This window comes from Eptatretus burgeri, chromosome 11 (assembly GCF_056783735.1).
Source record: "Eptatretus burgeri isolate ZD-2024b chromosome 11, Ebu_testis_v1, whole genome shotgun sequence".
NCBI classification, from domain to species: domain Eukaryota; kingdom Metazoa; phylum Chordata; class Myxini; order Myxiniformes; family Myxinidae; genus Eptatretus; species Eptatretus burgeri.
In genome coordinates this window covers 7,805,304-7,828,148 of record NC_140971.1, presented here as the reverse complement: position 1 = coordinate 7,828,148, position 22,845 = coordinate 7,805,304, and the positions used below count along the sequence as shown (strand labels likewise).

The 22,845-nt window shown below is 50.0% G+C and overlaps 1 long non-coding RNA gene across 1 annotated transcript; it reads left to right on the top strand.

Moving 5' to 3' along the window:
- The first annotated feature begins 5,078 nt into the window (after positions 1-5,078).
- Positions 5,079-22,586, top strand: LOC147016435 (uncharacterized). Its single transcript, XR_015049047.1, has 5 exons — positions 5,079-5,423; positions 21,081-21,189; positions 22,018-22,184; positions 22,283-22,350; positions 22,456-22,586. It is a non-coding gene; the product is annotated as an uncharacterized LOC147016435 (long non-coding RNA).
- The last annotated feature ends 259 nt before the right edge of the window (positions 22,587-22,845 follow it).

Genomic DNA, 22,845 nt, shown 5'->3' with positions numbered 1-22,845 from the left:
CCCTCTTGTCTCATGCCTCCTTGCTGTGAGTTGTGTGTTAGCTTTCATACGAGCCTCGACCAAGGTATACAAAAAAAAAAAAAAAAAATAAAAAAAAAAGTACCATTGTGCGGCCAGGGTGGCCAGTTAGGACATTTGATGGAGCACATTCACCGCTCAGGTGCAGTGCACACCTTTCGCTCTTGCCCACAGAGCTACACGAAAAAGATGCGTGCATCTGTGGATGGGGGTTGGGGTGTTGCCCCAGAGATGTGTATGGCTGTGGGTGCTGTATCTTCCTTGACGGATGTGTTGTTCCCCCACCCTCCCCACAGAGGATGTGGAGCGAGACGTGGAGCAGGGTGTGAATGATGTGAGGAAGGACAGTGGGGAGGAGAACAGGGAAACTGCAGTTCTTTTGCCCCCAGCACAACAGAACCTGGATGTGGTTACTTTGCATGCAGGGCACACTGAGGTGGGAGGGGGAAAGGTTGTTTCTCTGGTGTCGGGGTCAGGGAAAAAACTTCCATTCAAGAGACCCCACTGCCGGGGGTTGAAAATGATGGCTGCTCCTTCGAGGATGGGGGGAGGGGGTGGTGATTGATATAGGAGAACGGAGATTGCACAAGTGCCGGAATAGGGGGGCAACCGAACAAAAGACTGTGCCTCCCCTAGGCAAAGCCCCACATGGTATTTATTGCCGAAGGACAAACATGAAGAAGCCTGGGGGAGTGTAGAGTTCCCCAAGCACTAGACAGCCCATCTTGGGCCAGAGCAAAAGAGGGACACAATGTGGCGAACGCAGAGGAGATTCCCCCAGCTATCCCTCCCCTGTTCCTTCCCACTTTTGCTTTCATTCCAGGAGGAGAAACTCCCCACCCATAATTTTTGTTGCCGGATATGTCCAGATGGTGTTTATGTCCAGGTGTTTATGGTATGACCGGTACAAAATGTATTTCAGACGTTATTTTGTTTCCATCTTCACTGTTATTCTTTGCAGAATCATTTTGATGAGACAGTATGAATCGTAATTAATGCTCCACCGCACGTCTGCCTTCCCTTCCCCTCACCTCAAGCATATCTCCTCTCACCTCCCCAAAAACACTCGCAACCCCCTCCCTCCCCCGACGACTCTCTGGACGTTTGTAAGCATTTTTTGTTTGTATACCTTGTCGAGACTCGTATGAGAGCAAACACACAACGCACAGCAAGGGGGCATGAGACAAGAGGGGTGGGAGAGGGAAGGAGAAAACAGTGGGGAACAGAGACATTAGGAGAGCTGTGGAAGGGAGAGAGATGGAGCAGGGAACACGGGGAATAGAAGATGGACATTACAGGGACTTTCAGGAAGGAAAGCAGGGAATTTGAAGGAGGTGGGTTTGGGGTGGATTATCGGGGGTAGAAAAGATCGAGGATTTGGATGGGGGACAATAAGAGGTGGTGGTGAACAGGTGTTTTGAAGGCCTGGAGGGAAGAATGGGATTGAATAGAGCGAGGGAGTTTATTCCAAAGGCGGGAAAAAAGAGGAATGAAAGAGTGAAGGTGAGCAGTGATTCGTGATTTTGGTAGTTTTACCAGAAGGGGGTTGTTGGCAGACCGTGAGCGCCCTGCAGAAACATGGTAGGGACAAATCGCAGACACAGCAGGGGGGGGTGGGGGCGAGACTGGAGAGGAGACGGTGGAAGACAGAATGACCACTGACCTACCTGCGGTGAGAGAGTGAGAGGACCAAAGACTCAGCCTCATCACGGGAGATGCCAATGATCCAAAATGCTTTGGTTTCCACAGCGTGAAGCCGAGAAAGGTGCGAGGCAGGAACACCAGCCCAGAGGGGAGAGCAGTACTCCATCAGGCTGTGGACGAAAGCTTTGTATGTGGTCAGGAGCTCAGGTGGGCCGAGGAAGGACTTTGCACGATGGAGGATTCCCCGTCGGCGACTGGCTTTGGAGGCCATGTTGGAAATGTGACTTTTCCAGGAAAGATCATGGCAGATAGTGAAACCCAGAAGCTTGAAAGAAAAGACTTCTTCCAGAGGATTGTTGAGAAAGTGGATGGGGGGGTTTTCTAAACGGTCCTTTCGGAGAGACAAAGTGAGAGTGTGAGATTTGTCCGGATTGAAAGACATGTTCCACGTGTTGGACCAGCTTGTGATTTTATCCAGATCTGCAGTGAGCGAAGAAGCTGCTGCATGCCGATCTGAGGGATGACAGATGGTATGACAGAGGGTGGAGTCATCAGCAAAGAGATATAGAGGATTTTCCAGAGTCGGAGAGATCATTGATGAAAACCAGAAAAAGAACAGGGCCCAGAACTCTGGATTGAGGAACTCCAGCCTGGACAGGAAGAGGGGATGAAAGAACTCCATTTAGGGCCACACATTGACTGCAACAGGAGAGGAAGTCTGTGAGCCATGAGTGGAGATGGCCTTGGATACCAAAGGAAGAGTTTGGTCAGCAGGACAGGGAGCCACACCGTGTCAAAAGCACGTGATATTGTTACGAATCTGGAAGCCTTGCGCACACAGACAGACAGCCGTCCCCGTAGCTAAGTTATTTCGATAAGTGTGTGTTTCTAGTTCGGGCCACCTGCCTGTGTCTAATGGGAATTACATACATGCGCTGCAAAGTTATTTTGATAGTTAGGATTTGAATTACATCCATAAATCTTGTTGACAACAACAGCATCACCCTCACCTTCACCTCGCTCTGGCCGACGCCATGGCGCGCGTGGTGGCCGGAGTCCAAGGAGAAGCCTCGCGGCGGCCCTCGACCAATCAGCGTGCTGCAAGTGAGGTGGCCGCCGCTCAGCCAATCAGACCCCACCACGGTGAGAAAGGCGGTCCGCGTGATGTCACCACGCCCCCGGGCCAATTGACGGACTTGTGGCTGGTTTTGGCCATTTGGGAAGGTGAAGAGCGATTCTGCGCACCAAAACCAGCCAATGAGGAAAGACATACACCATGACACCGAGGTTCGGCTGACGGAGGGGGGAGGATAAAAGCTCAGGCTCTGTTTTTCGTGTGGGGGGGGGTGGTTTTTATTTGGTGGTGGTTTTTCTTTGGAAGGGTGGTGCTTCTTTTGAAAGCCAGTCTTCGTCTTGCCAGTCTTCGCCCTGCCGGCCTCCATTCGCCGGGAGCCCGGTCGTGTGGACGCCTGGGCTGCTACAGGTCGGAGTCCCGCCACCCCACCAGCCCAACATACCTGCTCGAGGCGGACAGGTCCGAGTGTGGGCTCTGGTCTTCATCACGCCTTTCTCTCTGAGTTGGAGGCCTCAATAAAAGCCGTGGCCCACCGTTTCTTTTGGGTGTGTGTGTGTATGTGTGTGTGTGTGTGTGTGTGTGTGTGTGTGTGTGTGTGTGTGTGTGTGTGTGTGTGTGTGTGTGTGTGTGTGTGTGTGTTTGTGGGCCCGTCTGTAAGTAGACATTGTTAAGTACTCACCGGGGACTCTTTGTACAATGCATGTCTATATTCGGTGTTTATTCTGCTCTGTCTCCCCTTTCCCTATTGTAAATAAATCTCCTGTTAAATGTATCAGCTAGTTTCTGTGTTTTCGTCATTGGTTTAACACGGTGCGTGTTGGGGAATTAAAGAAGGCCATTGTTGCCGTAGTTGTGTGCATTTGGACCGACGGACCCTCGGTAACCATCTGCTCGGGTTACGCACGGGTCGAGCATGGAAACGACTCGTCCCGTTCGAGTTCCGTCGAAGGTGTGAATAATCGGTAGTTCGCCACGTGGGCCTCTAAGTATTTTGAAGTTTGGCAAATAACCCTGTCCCACGTGGTGGAATTATTGACGATTTACGGTCCTGTAAGGGCCCCGTACCCTCGGAGTTTTCCAAAAGGTACGATCTAGATTCCGTGTGTTCGGTCGAGTCGACCATACTGCTCCACCGAGCAGTCGTGCTCGCAGCCGATACCCGGCCCACAACAAATTGCTAGTCAGGAGTGCGATCCAGCCCCTCGGCCTCCATCGAGAAATTCAGGAGATTCGGACCAGGGGTGCGGAGCAAATCCCCCTGTTCCCCCAAATTGCGAGCGATATTAAATTTTGGTCCCAACACACAACATGTCTAACTAAGACGGTCTGAAACAGGTGGGTAGTGGTAGTAGTGTAGAGGAACCCATGGTCCAGGACACCACCCCCATGCAAGAAGTCGTGCCCCCGCAACCAAGCTCAGAGTTCGTAATGGGCGCAGGGGCGGCATATGACACCCCCCCCTCCATCAAAGTTTCCTCCCGATTCCTGTCGGGTCCATGACCGGCCGTGGCAGATCGGCTTCGCGAGAGCCATCGGGCATCAAACAATTAATACTGATGATGCAACGGATGGATGCTGAAATGAAAACGAATGCGCAACAAATGTAAAACAAAATGGACGTGAACACCCTCGATATGCAAACACTAAAGGGTGGTATGCAAACCCAGAGAGGTGAAATGCAATGCATGGGGTTGAGGGGATGAGTGCTGTGAACGGGTACACGCGGAGTTTGTGGGGGGGGGGGTATGGAAACCCCGGGATTGCTTGTGGTAGCACGAATCCCCGATATGAATGTCCCGGTGTGTGTGGTTAAGAGTATGAGTGGGGCGAGTGTGCTGAAATGTGTGTCAAAAGGTGAGTATGGTACGAGTGTCATGGCGTGCGTGAGGAACATGGCGTGCGTGGGGAATCCCTCGAAAGCGAGCGCTGGTTGTGATGCGCAGGGCGACGACAAGGCCCCAAGGATCGTCCGATGGAAGGGACGAACGGGCAAGCCGAAAACCGCCACCATGGTGATGCAAAAGAGGAAGAAAAAAAAGCCTCGCTCCAAGTGTACGGCCCCGGGCAGGATGTGGCAAGCATCCTGTTTGGGCAAAGGAAGCATCAGTTCGTAGGAATGTGGGATGGAGAGTCGATAGAGGGGGCGTGGTCGGAATTGGGCGGAAACGTGCACACTGTACGAGCCCATGGGGGCATTAAAGATGTGTTGACTGTTCCTGGAGAGACTCTGTCGTTCTGGCCTCGTTCCTGGCTTCAAATGTAACATTTGGCGACGAAGGTAAACGATGGCTGCGTACGGGAAAGTGGAGGAGTTCAACTCCGAGCAGTCGTGGGATGCTTACGTGGAACGTTTGTCATTTTACTACGAGGCGAACGATATCACGGAGGGCGGCACGAGGCGCGCCATTTTGTTGTCGGTTGTGGGAGCTGAAACATGCGCAGTCATCCGGTCACCGTGTGCACCCAGCATCCAGGAGAAGTCGATTTTGAAGAGATCGTGGAAATTGTTAAAGAACATTTTTCACCGAAGCCTCATGAAACTCTGGCGCATTTCAACTTGAGGGGTTTTGCTTGCAAAGACCGGAGCAATCCATCGGTTCGTTCCTTGCAGAACGACGAGAAGGAAGCAAACACTGAGTACGGGCTGATGCTTGATGAGTTGATAGGTGACCAGTTCATATTTGGGGTGAGTAACGAAAGCCTTCAAAAGAGGCTGTTGGAAACTGACGGACTTACATTGAAGACAAGCCGGTAGGCGGACATGCAGGGCCGGATTTTCCAAGAGGCAACATAGGCCATTGGCCTCGGGCCCACCAGTACCTGGGGGCCCACCGGGGACTTGTAGGTTCTCTGCTCGGCCAAGGAGTAGGCAAGTCGGCCCTATAGTAAAATGAATAAAATAAAATAAGGTAACGAAAAATATAACAGTACATTTTTAAATGCCCGTTTCCCACCATCTATCTAGCTATCTGTAGATTATATACATTACGTGTTGTATTTAGTGGACTTCGTTGTTATATTACGTGTGTTTTTTGTGCTCTTATTTTGTGATATTGGTATCTCTTAAACTAGACTTGAACTAATTTATTATTACTTTATGCTTACCTGATTTATTATATTCTGACCTCCGACAATCCCTTGACACAAACAGTATCATTGAGAAGTTTGCCATAGAAAAAAGCAGGAAAATGTCATTTTGAACTTCACATAGTTGTGCTTGCAAAATTTATTATGCTTCAGTTTCATTGTATTTTTTTCCATTATTCCTATGTGTAAGATGTACATGATATGGAACTTGATTTACTTTGATGTACACTGATGTACTAATATGATTTTAAATTATTGATGTGTTGCATTATGTTATAATTCTTTTTTTTTTTACATTACAATATTACGATATTTTTTTTTTTGGGGGGGGGGACACTGATAAGGTTTGGCCTAGGGCCCACAAGCAAGTAAATCCGGCCTTGCAGACATGGGTAGTCGACTACCCAATAGAACCTGATGTGATGGGCCCGTTCGATGGGGAATGACCTGAGGATTAAGCACAATAAAATTCATGATTCTAGCTTCAAGGGTTAATGCTTCAGATTGTTTTTTCGTTAAAATACCCCCACATTTAGAGGTTTTTCGGCCGTTACTAGGCAACGGAGGGGTCCATAGCAACGGTTCTTTCTCACACATAACTAGGACATACCATGAACCTACCATACCAGTTTCATGAATATCTGACTCAGTCTCTGAGATATAACGAACTTCGTTTTTTTATTGTTTTCGACCAGGGTTCATTCAAAGTCTATCTTCTCCGACAGTTTTCATAGGATCCGGCTGGAAATTTTTGACAATATGGCTGAATGTATTGCCCACAGTCGCTCATGGCCCGATTTTTGATTTTCGGAAAAATTATTTTTTTTGATTTTTTTTCAAAAATTTCAAAGTCCCGTTGCTAGGCAATGGTGGTGTCCATAGCAACAGTTCTCATTTGCACACAACTAGGTCATGGTATGAACCTACCAACCAAGTTTCATCGAAATCGCCATTGTATTAACGGAGCACTGGACCGAACAGTGGGACAGACAGACAGACAAGCCGGAAGGTGACATGGCTGCTCGCTCTAGATGGAAAGCTGGCTGACGCGACTAGCTGATATTCATGTACACGCTATCAATCAATTTCGCACAATAAATATAATTATCACAGCCCTCTTCGTTTGTGCCCAGAACCCCGCCTTGTGAAATTTCAGGCATGTTTTCAAAGAGACTCCAACAAATGGCAGCCCTGGTAATTCCATTTATCTATTCGCTAAAGATTTTATTTTTTTATATGATGCTGTAAGACATTCTCCTTGGGCACAGAGAAAAAACAGGTCCCTCGGAGGTCCAGTTTCGGAGGTATTGATTTTTTTTGTACAGTCCACAATAAGTGTACGATAAAGTATTTACTGTTGTTTAGCAACGGAGGTGTGCATAGCAACCATTCATTTTTGTGTACATGCTAGCCACATTGTACACATTTCACCCAAGTTTCATCAAAATCTGACTCTTTCTCTTAGAGATATTCGCAATTAACCGTTTCTGAAATGTTTGACATGTACTCGCCCAAAACCTATCTCCTCCTACAAATATTTTTTGTGAGGGCTGTAAATTGGCATGAAGGGAGCGAGATAGATTGCGCACAGAACTCTAAGCTTCAATTTTTCGATTTTTTTTTTTGGGGGGGATTTTTTGGGGGATTTTTTTTGACCACTTTAAAGGGCCGTTGCTATGCTGTTGCTAGGGCCCGGGGTCCCATATTCGAAAGCACACGATTCCCAGAAATATTGGTCCTACCTACCAAATTTCATTGGAATCGGTTGAGTGGTTTAGCCCCTCGGCTTGACCAAAGTTTTGCGGACAGACAGACAGATGGAAATGTCCAGAATAAGGGTGCTCTAAGAACAGCCAACAGACAGACAGACATATCGACGGAAATACTGATAATAAGGGTAGATCAAAAAAAAAATTTTCGACTCGATCAACAACCCAACAGACAAACATATCGACAGAAATACTGATAATAAGGGTAGAACAAATCTCAAAAAAAAAAATTTTGAATTTTTTTTTCGACTAGATCGAGAACCCAACATAAGGCCCTGTCACACCTTGACGATTTAGCCAACGTATGCCTGACGTATGCAAAATTGGGCTAAAACGCCGGCAGACGTCGAATACGTTATGGGTAAGTTTGTATACGTTAAGACATACGTCATAGTGCGCTGGCATACACCGTAGAACGCTGGCATACGTCGTAGTTTGCCAAGCTGTTAGACAAATTTTCCATGCTTGAAATTTCCCGACGTATGCCAGCGTATGACTCACACGTTCCGCATAATGCTGGCCATAAGTTGTAGGCACTTGACACAGCGATCGTTGACACACGTCGACACACGTTACTTGTAACTTACTCATAAGTCGAAACACGTCGAGGTAATGTTTAGCGTATCCGAAACTTATTTCTAACCTATGAGTAACGTGTTGAAGGCACGTTACGCGATCGTTGACAGACTTCGACACACGCTACTTGTAAGGTACTTATAAGTCGAAACACGTCAATGTAATGGTTAGCGTCAGTGTTCCAGACTCCCTGTTTTTTTTTTTGTTTTTTTTTTCTTTGGTATGACGGTCATGTTAACACTTGGATTTCTAGTGCGGTTATAACGTAATATAATTAATTAAAAGGCTGCCGCTCAACGATTTAAATCATAACCGTCATACCGAAAAAAAATACCAGGGCGTCTGGAACACTGACGCTAACCATTACATTGACGTGTTTCGACTTATGAGTACCTTACAAGTAGCGTGTGTCAACGATCATGTAGCGTGCCTACAACTTGTGCCAGCGTATGTGGAATGTGTGTCGTACGTCGAGAAATTTTCAACATGCTGAAAATTTTTCGGCGTACAATGACGTATGCCAGCGTACTACGACGTATGCCAGCATGTTATTAACGTATACAAAACTTACCTATAACGTATTCGACGTGTGCCAGCTTGGTTCGGCAAATTTTTCATACGTCGGCATACGCTGGCTAAAACGTCAAGGTGTGACAGCAGCTTCACACTTCGATGTCTAGTGCGGTTGTGATTTGAATCGTCGAGCCACAGCCTATTAATAGCCTACGCCACGTGATCGTCGGCAATACGCTGCCGCGCTATGCATAAGTTAGACTATCGTTGGGCATAGGTTGTGAACGCCGACAACACGCTCAGCATTCGTTGGTATAAGTTATCTATATGTGATTAAAACGTTCTGTGTACGTTACTAATACGTTATGCATACGTCCAACACGTTATTATACGCCCAAAAATTAAAAAAAAACTTCAATAGTTCAGCGTACGCCAGCGTTTTACATACATTTTGATACGTTGACATACGCTGGCTAAAACGTCAAGGTGTGACCGGCATTGGCTCATGAGTCAACTCGACGTGGAGCTGCTGCGATTCGTGAAGGTTCTGTGGGGAACCCATCGTCGAGTACAGTCCAGATGTTGTCGTTTATGCCATCGAGGACCGTCAGCTGTTGGTGGAAAACATGCTCCGAGCAGTTGCCGATTTAAAACCGAATCGTGTCTTCGTTGCGGTAAAATGGGTCATATTGCGAGACGTTGTGGGAGGAAGGTGGACTCCAATCGTCGGGAAGTGACTCAACCAAAGTCTAGAGTCCATTGTATGGATTCATCAACGGAGGAGGCCGCACCAGAATCGGAGACGTCCAGGTACAGGAATTACTCCTCAGTGGAGTGTGATAACGTGGAGTATGATACACTGCATCACACGTCCAGTTCTGGAGCTTTTACATGCACAGTGGAAATGGAAGGCACCAAGGTTGACATGGAGATAGATACGGGAGCATCCTGCTCTGTCATCAGTTAGAAGGTGTATGAGTCTTTGGAAAGCAGACCACCATTGCTCCGTTCTCTCCGTACTATTAAGACGTTCACTGGTGAAACAGTCCCCTTGGTCGGGGAGGCTGATATCATAGTGAGATATAGAGGTCAGCAAAAATTATTATTGCGAGTGGTGGTTACTAAGAGCGGGCCCAGTTTGTTGGGCAGAAACTGGCTTGAACAGTTGAAGTTGAACTAGGCGGAGATCAAGCAGCTGAAGATGCATAGTCGCCCAGAGGCAGCAGTGTTGGCTGATTATGAGGACTTATTTGTTGGGGATACAGGTTGGGTGGTTGGCATGAAAGCTACATTGTATGCCAAGCCAGACTGTAAGCCCAAGTTTTTGAAGGCCAGACCAGTGGCATTTGCTCTGAAGCAAAAGATTGACCATGAACTTGACCGCTTAGAGTCAGAGGGCCTAGTGGAGAGGGTCAAGTATTCAAAATGGGCCTCTCCAATTGTGGCTGTTTTGAAGTCAGATGCTTCAGTGAGGATATGTGGGGACTACAAATCTACCTTTAACCAGGCAGCCCTGGTTGACCTGTATCCCATTCCAAAAGTGGAGGATCTTCTAGCGGAGATGAGTGGTGGAAAACAGTGGTCTAAGTTGGACCTCTCACCTTACATGCAGCTGGAGTTGGATGAGGATTCAAAGGACTACACGACGATCGATACACATCATGGTCTGTATCGTTACAACCGTCTACCATTTGGTATATCATCGGCCCCAGCTATTTTTCAGAACTTCCTGGAAAACTTACCGAAGTCCATTCCTTTTGTGGTCGTACGACTGGATGATATACTGTTGCGAGCCGGGTATCGGCGACAAGCATGACCGCTAGATGGAGCTGCAGAGTCGACTCCACCGAACACCCGGAATTTAGGTCGTACCTTTTCGGAAAACTCAAAGTACGGGTCCCTTATCAGACCGTGAATTGTCAATAATTCTACCACATGGTACAGGGTTATTTGCCAATTTTCAAAATACCTGGAGATCCACGTGGCGAGTTACCGAGTATTCACACCCTCGACGGCACCCGTACGAGTCGAGCAGTTAGCGTGCTCGACCCATGCGCAACCCGAGCGGATGGTTGCCGAAGTCCCGTCGGTCCAAATGTCCCTTTACAGCGGCAACAGCCTTTATAATTCACCAACGCGCATCATGCTAAGCCAATAGAAGAAATACAGCAATGAACTGATACATTTAACAAAGCTATTTATTGATAATGGGGGTGGGGGGGGGGAGCACGCAAGAAGCAGAGTTATCACGACTCATAGAGAAGCACGTATGTACAGCTAAGAGCACTTGTACAATTCCTACTTACGGATGGGCCCACACGCACACGCACACCCAAACAAATGGACCCGCTGTGACGTCATTGATCTTTGGGTCAATTAAATTTTCTTCATGTTTTTATAAAGAACAGCTTTTCTAAATACAGCAAGGTGAAATTCAGCACGATTCACTCAGAAGTACACAAGAAAATAGCAAAATCTCACCCCACCCCCCCATTCCTAAAATTATCAAAATTGCGTCAGCAAGGTACAGTTAACATAGCCTATACTTTTATTCCACCAAAATTCTGCTTGCAGACAAGCTGATTTCAAAAAGACATCTATCAGGCTATTCAAAAATTATAGTCTGCAAAAATCCCCAGGGGGGGGGGGGGCGGGGATGGTTTTGACTATTGGCCCACGATCTATTACTACTGTTACTTACGTCGGATTACGTCGGAACGCAAATAATTAAATTTCAATATTCACTTTTATCATGTGATATCACCGCAAATTGTTAATTTTATGACTGGAAAGAAACAAAAAAAAAAACAAGACGATTGGTGAAACCATCCTGATTTAAATAAAAACTTGATATGCACCTTGAAAGAGCAGCAGCCAATCTTTACATTACAGTGTAATGAACGAAGAGTTTGTTCTGAAGATAACATATATATTGTTGCGAATTCGCGCCCGCCGGCGTGCGATCGGCCGCGTAACTCGAATCGTGACCGCGTCGCCCACCGGTCGGACAATTCAGTCGTGACCCTCCTTGGAACTACTGCCAGGAGCTAGTCACGGGTGGGGGTTTAACCTCACCACGATCGTGCCAATTGCCCACCCGCGCAGGATAGGGTTGCTCGCCAAATTCGACCTCCCTAAGTACCTGCGCGAGTAGTCGACCGGGCGATCGTACCTCTCCGCAGGTCGGCCGAGGACACGAACCGCTTAAGCGGTCAGTTCCGTGCTACAGTGATGACCGAGCGGTGTGATCGCCGACCTCGATGTATGTGATTCTGTTTCCCGGGTGCTTACACCCCTCTACAAATTTCTTCCGTGATGCAAGATGGCACTTTCAAAACAGGGAATAGGACGCAACGAACGGGAAACAGTTCAATAAGCGCATTTATTAGACATTGCACGTATTTACAGTCACAGCAATGAATCATGCACGTATGTACAATCAAAGCAAGCAGATAAAAGAATTACCACCGAATAAAGCGTTTTATTTGCACACACAGTCACTTAAACAAGTCTACTTACTAGACGGTGCCACCACATGCATTTATACAAAAAGCAAAGAAAAGCCACCCCCAAAGACAAGGGTGGCATACAGGTCCGTGGACCGAATGTGACGTGGAGCCTGGATGAGCGGTCAGGCCCACGAGACCGAAGGGACTTACCCGCGCCCTCGTGGCGCAACGGTGGGCAGGTCGTGACGTCTACTTCCCCACGGCCTGGCGTGGCCACGCCTGTCCTCGGGCACCCTGGTTGGTCGGTGAGCTCTCTCCGGCGTTCTCCACACGGATGCGCAGGCTCGCGCCACACAGCAGGCACCATGGAACGGATGGGGTTACTGGCACTCTCTCAGCGTGGATGCTCGGTATGGGAGGAAATTGCTGGTGCTCTCTCAGCACGTCGATGCTCTCTCAGCGAGACGGGGTTTCCAGCGCTCTCTCAGCGCGGATGCTCGGTATGGGAGGAAATTGCTGGTGCTCTCTCGGCACGTCGATGCTCTCTCACCAGGTCAATGCTCTCTCAGCGAGACGGGGTTACCGGCGTGCTCTCTCTGCGCGGACGCTCGGTAGGGGGGAATTGCTGATGCTCTCTCAGCACGTCGATGCCCTCTTTGCCAGTCAATGCTCTTTTAGCGAGTTGACGCTCAAACAAGCACCCTGGACCGCCTTGGCTCTGACAAACTCGCCCTGGCTGTGGTCTCCACTTTGCCCCTTTTCCCGGTGGTGGTCTCCACGTAGCCCTCTGGTTTGCCTCCGAGCCCCTCTCCGCGTCCCTGCTCCGTTCACCAACTCTCGCTCTGACACCACGACCATCTCCCCACAACCAGCTGTCTTGAGCTCCGTCTCTCGAAAACTGAACCCAGACTGAATTGTAACTGATCGCGAGCTCCGTTCATCAACACTGGCAACCGACCCACCGACACTTCTCTCGACACTGCCTCGAGCTCCCTAAAACCGACTGGCCCTGAGCTCCGTTCTGCTCGCCCTTTTATAGGGCCGGGGAAGCGAGAATCGACCCCTGACCCTTGACTTCCAACCCTGGCAAAGCGGACGTGGTAGAAATCATCGGAGCGCTCATCCTGACAACGTGAACTCTGACCCTGGTAAAGCGGACGTGGTAGAAATCATCGGAGGGCTCGTCCTGACAGCGTGAAGATGGCGTTGTCTCCGGGATGGAGGTGAAGCGATGTTTGCGGGGTGGCGTTGTTGATGGTAGTGAAGGGTAAAGGGCGAAGGTGGTGGTGGTGGTGGTGGTTTGGTGGTGGTTGTTTGGGAACGATGTTGGTGGTGGCGATTTGGTTGTTGGGGGATGAGTGGTCCAAAATAATGTTTGAGAAAAGAAAAACGGCTATCTCAAAGCGTCGCAGCCCGGTGAACACGAATAAATTCCCTCTAAACAACGGTGGGGAACTATCTGCACATAAACTTACCGGCATAACTGATCTCAGGACCTTTCTGGTGTTGTGCAAATTTCCACAGCCGTAACACTACCCCTTCCCCTTTTTACAGACTTGTCCCGAGTCGCCGAATTTTCGTGTGCCATCATGTGTAGTTCTCCCCTCATACACTTTACCTTCGGATCCCTGAGTACGACATTCAGTGTATTCATGTCCCCAAAATAATTAACCTACGGTCTGAGTAACTAACTAAACAAACCCACTCATACAGACGACTTCACTAAATTGCCGGCGCTAAGACATACATGCCGGGGGCGCACTCATGTTTACATTACAACTTAACAACTTAACTTACAAAATTTACACTGAACCATGGCCCAGGATCGATGGACTCTGTGAAAAAAAAGAGCAAAAGTCACAGCAGGGAGCCAGGCTACTCACATGCAGTCCAAGCCCCCCCCCCTATTGAAATGAATGCAGTGACCAAAAGCGGTACACGGGCCGCCAGTGCAGTCCCGTGTTGCGGCTGCCAACAGGGCAGTCCTTGCGGCTTGCGCAATGATCCTGGCACACATGGTAATGAACAGCGGGGGAAATGCAAAACAGAACGGGGCAGCAGGCATGGGTCATGGCAAAGGCAGGCAGGCAAGGCGTGGCATCACAACGCCGCTGTAACAAAAACATCCGGCAGTGAAGCTGACCGGTACAGGCCTTGCAGTAACAGCCAGCAGACGATCCGACCTGCACAGGCCTTGCAGTAACAGCCAGCCGATGACGTGGCCGGCACAGGCCTTGTTCAATGGAGGTTGGTGGAGGGAGTGCGGTGGTGCTGGCCACTCGGAAGGCGGGTTCGGACCTACCTACTGTCTCCCTCCCATCCTATCGCCTTTGCCTGTCTCTGTCCATACCCACTCCCTTAATTTGCAAAACCCAATTTAGCCCCAACTTATTTTTTTTGTTTTTATTTTTATTTTCACTTCCCTTCTATAAATCGTCCCCTAACCCCCTTTATCGTCTTTGTTCGGCTAACCTATCTTGTCATCGAGCCTACTCCCAACCCCTACGTTCCCTTCCTGGAGGGGAATAAGGGAGAGCTGGTGTCCTGTGTCGAGGCCCTATGAAGCCTCAGAATTGCCTCCTCAGACTTCAGCGATCTAAACCCAAAGTGGGTCCAGCGGCCCACAACGAGAGCGAAGGGATGGATGGTGTGGAGGGGTACACTTCCTAATCTACCCTAACATTTATTCCTTAAACTACCCCGGGGCTTTCAACAAGCGCCTCTCGCTCAAACTATCGGCTCTATCAACAAAGATTCCCGTCGCCTGTGTTGGTGTCCTCACGATTTCGGGCCTCACCCTCCAATTTTCCTCCCGTGCCCTCGCACGGTCTCGTGGCTGGGACGCGTGGCTCCCTTGGCAGGATCTACCCTCTGCGGATTCCCCAACGATGGCACCCCGGGGAAATATACTGCCTCCGAGCCTACCAGCTCCCTAAACACCGGGGAGTGCCCTCCCTGGCGACTCCCCTGAAACGCTCACGTGGCAGGCTGGCACCTGGGCCCCTTCCCTGGGTGCCCATGCCCAATGCACTGCCCACGCGGCCAATGGCGCCCCGGGCCCCCACATCATGCGGGCGCACCCGTGCCCACTACGCTATCCCGGCCCCCACTGGACCCTTGGCCTACCACGGCCGACGAGCCCGGTGCCCGGGGTACCCACTCAGCGATACTCACCATTCGCAGCCACGCTCCCAGCCCGTCAACAGGGTTCCTGCACCCCTCCAAACGGGGTTTGAGCCTACGTTCCCACCAACAGCAAAACGACCTCCATTTTGTCAATTTGACTAACACCCTAACTCACATTACTCTGACCCCGAGGTCCCTTGGGTGGAAATCACTCCTCCCCCAAATCACTCATCGCACCATGCATTCCACATTCGCTCCATACACTCAGATCCGCTGGCCTCACTCACTCATCAAGTACACTTTCCATTCCTCAACTCGCACTTCGCTGATTCTGCCATTCTTCTAATTGCCTCCCCTAACAACCTCGTGCTCCCTCGTCGTCCCTTACACTGTGGCACGTTCCTTTTAACCTACGTAGCTAAGCTACGTCCCCTCTACACACTCAAAGTCGTCACTGTCTCCAAATCCAAAATAAATCCATTTCTCCCCATTCTAAATCTCAACTGGATCCCTTGAACTAATCCATTCCACAGGCCCCATGAGGAGTTACCCCTGCCCCATGAAGCCGGTCTAACTATCACTAACCCTTCCCCCTAACTAGTGTCATCCTGTGCCCTGGCAGGGGGGTCTTCCACCCCTTGCCCGGGAATCCTGTTCACCCGAAGTGAGGCTTGCTTTTTTTTTTAATGCGTGCACCAGCGCGGCAACTCGCAACCTGCGCACCTTGCCCGTGACGTCATGGCAGCTGTTCGCGTACCTCGTCCCTCTTGGACGGTACCATCCGACAGGGATCTCCCTCCTGCCGGATTCCAACCCTACGTGCAGCCATGACGTCACCCTGCGCATTCAAAACAAGCCTCGCGTTTCGAGGGGTTCCCCACGCGAACACTTGTGCTCTGCTCGTCGGAGCTTTACACAAACACGTTCGCGTGGAGAACCCATCCAGTCCAAATCCGTAATCCAGCCTACCTTTTGTCCGTCCGCGGGATCGGAAACATCCACCGCTGGCATTTACGGACCGGGTTTCACTTACGCAAGCGCGCATGTGGCGGTCTCGTGCGTAGCACGACACGAACCTCGCGCTCACCGCTGGGTAAACCCGGCGCGGTCCGCAAAACATCTACGGCCGCTACCCGGCCTTTGTCCCTCTGTCGCCGTCGTCGTCTCCATTCCCTCCACGCACTCAAACTCCCGCGTGTCATGAGACTCACACACCTCACCATTACACTCACTCTCGGAGATGCGGCTGTGTGCTCCCTCATGCCCACCGTCATCTCCCTCACACACGCTGTCCCTCTCATACACGGCCTTTCACTCGCACACGTGGTTCCATTCACACACGGCCGTTCACCCGCCCCCGTGGTTCCTTTCACACATGGTGCTTCTTCCTCACACGGCACCTTATCCACACACTGCGTGCTGGGAGGCACGCACTTCGGCACACTCGTGAACACACCACTCACGCAAGGGGTCTCTTTCACACTCGGGGGTTTCTGTCACACGCGGTGTTTCTTCCACACATGCGGTCGCTTTCACACACGCCCTTGCACCCACGTTATGCGTGCGTTGCAGCACGCATTTTGCCACACTTGTGAACACTCATTTCGACACCACACTCATTACCACACTGGGGATTCGTGCCACCCCAAAGGTTTCCGGGGCTTCTATACCCCCCAAGCTCTCCGTGCACCCGTCAACAGCACTCGCCCCCTCAACTCCGCGAAGCTCGACCGGACCCACCTGGTCGTGAACCGCTTCAAGGGGGAATATTCCCTCCCCTCGTTCCTGGAGGAGGCTATCCAGCTGCTCGCACCGGGTCTCGAGACATTCTGCGAGCTCGCCCCCATTATCCTCCACTACCTCCGTGTGTGTGTGTGTGCTCGTCCTTAACCCCGTCCAATTCACCCTCTATCTCCCGTGTCTCTGGCAACTCAGTCACCTCTTCACCCATTACCTCCCTTGTTTTCCCCTGTTCTTTCTTTAATTGCTCTACTGTCCTTGTGTTTTTTCCATTTCCCCCTTTAACTCGTCTTGTCCCTCCTATACTTTCTCCAGCCCATTCTGCAGGCCCGCACCCATGTACTGCATTTCTTCCCACAGCGTTTGTACATTGCCATCCATTTTCACATTCATTTCCTGCGCATTTGTTTTCATCTCGTTCATTGCCCGTAAGATAAGCCTGGTGTTGGTGCAGTGGTTAGGGAAGCGGCTTGGGATCCAAAAGGTCCTGAGTTCAAGCCCCGTTGGGCCACTGAATTAATACACCAGGGGGTTGACTCAGCCTGTCATCCTTCTGAGGTCGGCGAAATGAGTAACAGTATACTGGGCCGGTGTATACCCTGATTAAAATAGGTGTACCATATCCCTGTGTCGTAAGAGGCGACCAGGGTTGCGTCAGGAAGGGCATCCGGCGTAAAATATGTGCCAAATCACTATGCGGATCATATGGATGATCCGCTGTGGCGACCCCCAACAGGAGCAGCCGAAAGCAGAAGTCATTGCCTGTAAGATCATGTCGAGTACACTCGGCTGAGCCGATTCGGCAAGGATTGGGGGGTTTTGACGGAGAGGGGGAGGGGAGGTGTCATACACCGCGGCCGCTGCCGCGCCCATTTCGGGCTCTGGGTTTGGTTGGGGGAGAAATTGTTCCTGCACAACAAGCATTTCCTGCTCGGGGTTCTCATCCTGAGCCATGGATTCTAACATTTCTAAATCCATTTCTACCCCCGCACCTGCTTGCCTTGAAACGCCATCTTATTTCTCGGAAGAAATTAATTAAGATCGCTCGTAATTTGGGGGGGGGGATGGGGGATTGCTTCGCACACCCCTGGTCTGACTCCCGTAAATTTAGTTGGCGACCGGGGTGGATTCGAATCCCACACTCCTGAACACCAGTGTTGCGAATTTGCGCCCGCCGGCGTGCGATCGACCGCGTAACTCGAATCGTGACCGCGTCGCTCATCGGTCGGACAATTCAGTCGTGACCCTCCTTGGAACTACCGCCAGGAGCTAGTCACGGGTGGGGGTTTAACCTCACCACGATCGTGCCAATTGTCCACCCGCGCAGGATAGGGTTGCTCGCCAAATTCGACCTCCCTAAGCACCTGCGGGAGTAGTCGACCAGGCGATTTGTACCTCGCCGCAGGTCGGCCGAGGACACGAACCGCTTAAGCCGTCCGTTCCGTGCTACTGTGATGACCGAGCGGTGTTAGCGCCGACCTCGACGGATGTGATTTTGTTTTTACCGGGTGCTTACACCCCTCTACCAATTTCTTTCGTGATGCAAGATGGCACTTTCAAAACAGGGGATAGGACGCAACGAATGGAGAACAGTTCAATAAGCACATTTATTAGACATTGCACGTATTTACAGTCACAGCAATGAATCATGCACGTATGTACAGTCATAGCAAGCAGATAAAAGAATTGCCACCGAATAAAGCGTTTTATTTGCACACACAGTCACTTAAACAAGTCTACTTACTAGACGGCGCCACCACATGGATTTATACAAAAAGCAAAGAAAAGCCACCCCCAAAGACAAGGGTGGCAGACAGGTCCGTGGACCGAATGTGATGTGGAGCCTGGATTAACCGTCAGGCCCACGAGACCGAAGGGTCTTACTCGCGCCCTCGTGGCCTGACGGTGGGCAGGTCATCACGTCTACTCCCCCACGGCCTGCCGTGGCCGCGCCTGTCCTCGGGCACCTGGCTTGGTCGGTGAGCTCTCTCTCCGGCGTTCTCCACCCGGATGCGCAGGCTCGCGTCACACAGCAGGCACCACAGAACGGACGGGGTTACTGGCGCTCTCTCAGCGCGGATACTCGGTATGGGGGAATTGCTGATGCTCTCTCAGCACGTCGATGCTCTTTTAGCGAGTTGACGCTCGAACGAGCACCCTGGACCGCCTTGGCTCCGACAAACTCTCCCTGGCTGTGGTCTCCACTTCGCCCCTTTTCCTGGCGGTGGTCTCCACGTAGCCCTCTGGTTTGCCTCCGAGCCCCTCTCCGCGTCCCTGCTCCGTTCACAAACTCTCGCTCTGACACCACGACCGTCTCCCCACAACCGGCTGTCTTGAGCTCCGTCTCTCGAAAACTGAACCCAGACTGACTTGTAACTGATCGCGAGCTCGTCTCCCCCACCACTGACTGTGAGCTCCGTTCACCAACACTGGCAACCGACCCACCGACACTTCTCTCGACACTGCCTCGAGCTCCGTAAAACCGACTGGCCCTGAGCTCCGTTTTGCTCAGCCTTTTATAGGGCCATGGAAGCGAGAATCGACTCCTGACCCTTGACCTCCAACCCCGGCAAAGCCGACGTGGTAGAAATCATCGGAGCGCTCGTCCTGACAGCGTGAACTCCGACCCCGGCAAAGCGGACGTGGTAGAAATCATCGGAGCGCTCGTCCTGACAGCGTGAACTCCGACCCCGGCAATGCGGACGTGGTAGAAATCATCGGAGCGCTCGTCCTGACAGCGTGAACTCCGACCCCGGCAATGCGGACGTGGTAGAAATCATCGGAGCGCTCGTCCTGACAGCGTGAACTCCGACCCCGGCAATGCGGACGTGGTAGAAATCATCGGAGCGCTCGTCCTGACAGCGTGAACTCCGACCCCGGCAATGCGGACGTGGTAGAAATAATCGGAGCGCTCGTCCTGACAGCGTGAACTCCGACCCCGGCAATGCGGACGTGGTAGAAATAATCTGAGCGCTCGTCCTGACAGCGTGAACTCCGACCCCGGCAATGCGGACGTGGTAGAAATCATCGGAGCGCTCGTCCTGACAGCGTGAACTCCGACCCCGGCAATGCGGACATCGTAGAAATCATCGGAGCGTTCGTCCTGACAGCGTGAACTCCGACCCCGGCAAAGCGGACGTGGTAGAAATCATCGGAGCTCTCGTCCTGACAGCGTGAAGATGGCGTTGTCTCCGGGATGGAGGTGAAGCGATGTTTGCGGGGTTGCGTTGTTGATGGTAGTGAAGGGAAAATGGTGAAGGTGGTGGTTTGGTTGTGGTTGTTTGGGAACGATGTTGGTGGCGATTTGGTTGTTGGGGGATGATTGGTCCAAAATAATGTTAGAGAAAAGAAAAACGGCTATCTCAAAGCGTCGCAGCCCGGTGAACGCGAATAAATTCCCTCTAAACAACGGTGGGGAACTATCTGCACATAAACTTACCGTCATAACTTATCTCAGGACCTTTCTGTTGTTGTGCAAATTTCCACAGCCGTAACTATATATATATATATATATATATATATATATATATATATATATATATATATATATATATATATATATATATATATATATATATATATATATATATATATATATATATATATATACACACACACGTGAGACAAAGAACCAAAATCAATATCAAAATGATGAACAATAACTCGTTAACGCTCAACTCCACCATGTTTGATTTGTGTACGTTTTTCAATTATTTTGTTTTCTCTGGTTCTTCTTCATTTCTCGGCTTTACCTATTTCATATTAATGATGGCATATCTTAACGATTGCAGCAACTGTCCAATTAAGACGTCAAAATTTATCTCTTAAGTAATTCTCAAAGATATTTGTCGAAGCTTGGTGCCTGTGTTGGAAGACATCTCCTCAGTCAGTTAAAGATGGCTGCCTTGAAGCCGAAAGTCCCGAATTCGCGCCAAAACAGACGGAACTCGTTAATACATCAAATCTATTGTGCAGACATATTTGCGACAAACACGGTTAATTTCAGAAACATTTGTCAGGATTGTTAACAAAACGACTGGTGTTAACTACATTTTCTTCTTGACCCACTGTGTTCCCCATCAGGCCTCAGAGCAGCCGAACCCCCAAGACGCCGCGAGGGGGCGCGAGCGAGCCACGTGATCCATGGCCCTTTTGGCGCCTTTTTTTTGGTGACTTCACAGCGTGGGAACAGGTAATGAATTCATCCCAGCACGAAGCAACCCTCGATAAACAGCGCGACGCACTCAAAGCAAACCGAGATAAACATGAATTACTTAAAAAATCGTACGAATTGGTTAAACGCAAAGACACAAATCAAATTAGTTGAAAAAAATGAAATGGATTTACGGAATATTAACTTATTCTTGATTGTTGTGCATCGTTATTAACCTGTTGTTAAACCGATTACACTTTTGGAATTGCTGAAGGGTTTAAACTGACATGCCACGTGCTGTTCGGGTGTCATGAGAGGGGAGTCGTCTATTACGTACGCAAATATGCCGGGGTTCTTCTCGGAGGAGAAGGGGGGAAGATCCATAACCTTCAACAATGACCACCTGAAGGCTGTAACAATGGAAGGATCTATGAACCAGTACTTGATGATCCAGAGCCTGATCCACCAAAGGTTTGTCGGTCGTGTGGAAAGCAGAGGGTGAGCCACCGATCTGATTCTGGGGGTTCTGTATAATAAGAAAGAAGTTACAACGTCGTCTGTCAAGGGATACAGAGTAAGGGTGGACCAAGCTGAAGCCATGCGACTAAAACAGAGTGATAACACGTCATTAGTGTAGGAAACAGGAGTTGAAGGTCAGGAAGGTAACAGGACAGGTGTGCTCCCTTGGCCTCCCCTTACTCCTACCCACATCTATCTCTCCCAACTACTCCCACACTCTTCTACCATCCGTACTCTCTCTTGTCACTCCTTTTTATTCCTCAATTCAACCTCGCCCCCACCCTCCCGCCTCCAGTGCGTACGTAATAAATAGACCTCTCTCTCTCTCTAACCCGTCTGCTTCCACAGGGTTCCATCGCTTGCAGTGAAGATCAATGATCCTCCGGTATGTCTTCCAAGAATACGACTTCAGGCCGGAACCTGCATGGTCCAGTTCCCTGGACTGCACGTGTCACGGTGTCCATGTTGGATCAGGATTCCCTCCCACGTTCCACTGCTCCTAACATATCCCACTTGTGATGTATCATTTTCTCCAGATGAGCCAACCGCCGAAAGCTTCAATGTGCTTCACTCCAACCTGTTCATTAATCATATTCATCCTTGTACGTCACAGGTATTCAGGTGATTCTTCATTTGTTGAAGTTGATGCATCACCAGCGAGAATATAAACAGTCTGCCCAGGTAGGATGACCTGCAGGAATGCGCACTCTGTGTCGCTTCTGAGCTGTCTACCCCTGTTGTTCGAATCACAAGCAAACTATAAACTGCCATCCTGGTGCTTCGCAGGCACGGCGAGGCATCAATGTGTCTGCCTTCCCTCAAATGGACCATGGACGTGTGAAGATGGAGGACACGTCTGCTGACACCAGTTGGTGTGACAATAAACACTGGATGAGCGATCCTCGGCCTCCTGAACAAATCCAAACCACCTTCAGTCAAGCGTCAGGCCTGGCCAGCCGGTTCGTGAAAGACTTGGGCCAAAAAACGTTCCCTGGCCAATTGCACAAAATGGTGAGAATAATTGGGGTTGTTTGTTTGTTTGTTTGTTTGTTCAGGAATAGGCTTGGATTACCTTTCACAAGGATCAAGCCAATAGAAAAACGACTTTGTGAACGATTCATCCTTCATTATCAAACAACTTTTCCTTCCTCCGGAACTTTGTTCGTTCACAATGAA